A 4,625-nucleotide genomic window follows, 5' to 3' on the forward strand; every position below is an offset into this window, starting at 1 on the left:
CTTTTCAGGTATGTGATAATGCAATGAGGCTGAGAAACGAGCAAGTAAAAAAATCACAATTAAATAGCGGCATCTTCTCAACATAACATTATCCTGTTAAAAGAAACTTCCCTTTAAACAAATTAAAGCCAAGCTAGTGGCAATGCTAATGAGCAAGTATTTGACTTATTCCCACATCAAAAATTGCTGAAATGATGGAGAAGTAATTTGGTAAATGACTGAAGACTGAAGGTGGTTGGAGGTCTTCATGTGGCCAATTAATGATCATCTAAGGCCTCCTCTTGCCACCACATGTACTCTACCAATGGAAAACCCTAACAGGCAGACAGCAGTCTTACAGGGACCCATTCCCCCATTGGAAAGGACTTGCCTGGTTTAGTTGGCGTGCCAGTCTCCTGATTGCTACGCTTGCTGACTGATCCCAAAATATGCATATCTCACCCACCTACGTCCCTGCCCTCCATCGCTGCCCTGGTTGAAGTTTGGCATCAGTCACAGCAGTGCCCGCTGTGCCTGTTAGTGGAAAAATTCTGTCGGGTTCTATTCCTCTACCTCTTAAATATTTCAAAAGATCTCCAGTAGGTAATTTATCAGCCTTCCCCTTTGAAGAAAGAGGAGATGCAGTCTGCTCATTGTCTCTTGCTTATGAATCTTTTTTACATTCACTCCAGTACAACCATCTTTCTGATGTTGTGACCAGAACTGCACATGATACTAAAAGTGTTGTCCATTCAATAAAAGTTTAGAACGACTTTTCTATGTTCCAATTCAATCCCTTTGGAAATAGATCCTATTTTTCCTGATTTACTTTTTTAATGACCTAACCAATGCCACTATTTTGAAAGAGTTGTGCCTTTATACTCCCAGATCCCTCTGCTACCCTATCCCATGAGATATTATTTTCTAAATTCTGTGTGACTCTTTTTCGCTAAAATGTAATGCCTTACAGTTATTTGAATTGAAATTCATCTGCCAAATACATGCCCATTATACGAGTTTATTCATATTTTCTTGCAATTTGTTGCAGTCCTGTCTAGTACTGACTGCCCACTCACTAATTTGGTATCATTTACAAATTGAGAAATCATGTTTTGATTCCAGAGTATGAATCGATACTATAAACTGTGATCAATGGTGGTCCCAGCACTGATTCTTCTAGGATCCAATTCCCATCTACTGTCACTCTAAATAACCTTTACTCTCCCATCCGGTTTCTGTTTATTACAAGCAGCTGGCTATCCTGTATAGCACTGCAGGATTCACCAGTCAGTCTGACAAAGTACTAGGAATGAATGCCCCTCTCTTTCTTTAAGGTTTTCCTTAAAACCTACCTCTTTGAACAAGATTTTGGTCCCCTAACCTAATAGTGCCTTTTGTAGGTTGGTATCAAATTTTGTTTGATAATGTTCCTGTGAAGCACCTAGGGTTGTTGTACTAAAGGTGCTATAGAATAAAAGTTGTTGTTATCATAGTCAGTGATTGTCTCCAGGAATTTTAACCCTTGGGGGTCTTCATAATGAACCGAGTTCCTCCTATAAAAGTTCTGCCCTGCCTCGAGTTGGACTCTACATTTTTCAGAACTGCATGGTGATAACTCAGAATAAAATTATCTGTTTCTGCTCACAGACTCAAAGAACCTTTCAACGATTTCATCACTCTTTAAAGACCTGGCAGGAACAAAGAAAGTCCTGAAGAGATCTGACAGGATGGAAGCTAAAAGGATTTTTCTCTTGTGGGGAGAATAGAACTAGAGGACATGGTTTAAAAATAAGGGGCCTTCATTTAAGATGGAGATGCAGAGAGATCTTTTCACTCAGAGGTTCGTGATTCTGAGGAAACTGGGTCTTTGAATATTTTTAAGGCACAGGTGAATAAATTCTTGACCAATGAAGGAGTCACAGGATTTCAGGAGTAGACAGGAAAGTAGAGTGAGGCTACAATCAGATCAGCCATGATCTTATTGAAGGGCAGATCAGGTGTGGGAGGCCTAATGACATACTCCTGCTACTAATGTGTATGTTCATATGTTTATATAGCTGTTGCCATTTGTAAGCAGAATGAAACATCGAAGACATTTGCAAATAAACTTTATTTATAAAATTGGAGTTCTTTAGGAATGTTGGAGCTTTGTGAAAGTACTCAACTGAAGTTGCGCTTAGAGAGATGCATATGGGAGTTAAGATCCTGAAACTGGTAGTGTCACATTAAATCGATAATAACTTGCTTTAACTTGTTGAATTTGATTTTGTATTCTCTCATGGGATGTTGGTGTCACTGGCTGGGTCAGTATTTTTTGCCCGACCCTAGTTGCCCTTGAGAAGGTGGTGGTGAGCGGTTTTCTTGAACACTTCATGTGCTATAGGTAGACCCACAATTCCCTGAGGGAGGGAATTTCAGGATTTTTGACCCACCTATAGTGAAAGAACAGCAATGTATTTCTGAGTCAGGATGGTGAGTGATTTGGATGGGAACTTGCCCCATGTTTCAACTGCCTTTGTCCTTCTAGATGGAAGTGGTCATGGGTTTGGAAGGTTCTGTCCAAGGATCTTTGGTGAATTTTTGCAATGCATCAAGTAGATAGTACACGCTCCTGGTATTGGATGTCAGTAGTGGATGGACTGGATGCTTTTGAATGTGGCACCAAACAAGGGGGCTGGATGGTGCCAAGCTTCTTGAGTGTTGTTGGAGCTGCACCCATCCAGGCAAGTGGGGAGTGTTCCACCCTATTTCTGACTTGTGCCTTTTAGGTAGAGGACAGGCTCTGGGGAGTCAAGAGGTGATTTAGCTGCTGCAATATTCCTAGACTCTGATTTACGTTGTAACTATTGCGTTTATATGGCAAGTCCAGTTGAGTGTCTGGTCGAATGGTAACCCCCAGAATATTAATGGGATGGTGTTGGATTTAAGTGATGTTAATGCCATTGAAGGTCATGGGGTGGTTGTTAGATTGTCTGTTATTGGAGATGCCCATTGCCTGGCATTTCTGTGGCGTGGATATTACTTGCCATTTGTCAGCCCAAGCCTGCATATTGTCCAGGTCCTGATATATTTGAACATGGACTGCTTCAGTATCTGAGGAGTTGTAGTGGTGCTGAATATTGTGTAATCATTGACGAGCATCCCCACTTTTGACCTTATGATGGAAGGAAAATCATTGATTAAGCAGCTAAAGATGGTTGGACCTAGGACACTACCCTGAGGAACTCATGCAAAGATGTCCTGGAGCTCAGATGACTGACGTCCAACAACCACAACCACATAAGGCATTCAACTACATAAGACAGTTTCTGATTCCTTTATCACAGTTTTGAACTTCAAAGGATATGGGATAATTATTCAATAAAGTGTGTTAACATCCACAGTAGGGTAATATTGTGTTGTTGTAGCAGAGTTATGGTGTGGTGCTGCACATACACAGGGATATCATTGTAATATTATTGTTGAACAGGATTTTTTTTAGATATTGATATAATAGCTGAGGTTACACCAACCACTTTCTCAGACTGACTGGCAAATTCTGTGATGTTCATAACTCTCTAAAACTTCTTCAGCCTCAGAATCACAACCTTCTAGGACATGGCACAAAATTCTAGAAGGTAGCACAACATTCGACACTACAAATCAAAGCATTCTAAAAACGGTACAGCACTGTATAGCACAGGAAATTTTAAGAGTAAGCTCATTGCATCTAGGAAACCTTTTTATGAAGTAAGTCAACCAACCAGCCAATCTTATTGTTGTTACCTTCAGCCTCATTTATCTACTACTGCATCAGGTTCATCAACGTTACATTCTCAGCAGATTCAGTAGTGTTACCAGTTCACCCTCTTACCCAATCGTACAGTCTTCTCTCTCTAAAGGAATGCAAATGTATCTCTTCTGATCCAACTTAAATGCTTTGATATTCTTCCCTGGGGATTTATTTCATAATTCAATGATTTTTTTGGGTGATGACATTTCCCCAATTCTTCTTTGAGATCGGAGCTTCACTTTCCCTAGAATCTCAAACCCTTGTTCCAGGGAACAGTTTTCCAAAATCAAGTTAGTTAATTCCTTTAATATTGCTGAAAAGTTGGCTGGATTTCTTTTCTGATTTGATTAACCTTGGAATATAAATTATGGTAAAAATTGCATTCCCTGCACTTTTCACACAAAAATTGCTGGAATAGGCTAGTACAGGCACTATATTTGATAAACATTCAAACTTAAAGGATTAAACCTCATTTCATTATTTTAAAAATAATTTTTCTGCTTTCTTGCTATGAGATAAGCAGATTGCACAGACAGAGAAAGATCATTTAATCCTGTGCACTATAACAATACTCATCTTCCAGTTTACCCATCAGTCTGACTTAACACAGAACAGATAACAAGTAGAGTACGTTAAACAGCCAACCTCTGCCAGAAACTGAAAGAAGAACAAATGCTTCGACAGAAGAATCTCTTGATAATTCCTTTCTTTCTTCAGATGTATTAGTCAGTGAGAGAGTGAGCCTTTGTCGTCTTAGAATGGGACAACTGAAATGCTGAATAGTGCAGGTCACCAATTGTACAAATTAGTCGTCATCACGTGTCCCTATCTATGCGGATTAATGGGTGTGATAAGGAGGCAACATAAGAACAGC

Source organism: Rhincodon typus, chromosome 13 (assembly GCF_021869965.1).
Source record: "Rhincodon typus isolate 14 chromosome 13, sRhiTyp1.1, whole genome shotgun sequence".
Classification (NCBI taxonomy): domain Eukaryota; kingdom Metazoa; phylum Chordata; class Chondrichthyes; order Orectolobiformes; family Rhincodontidae; genus Rhincodon; species Rhincodon typus.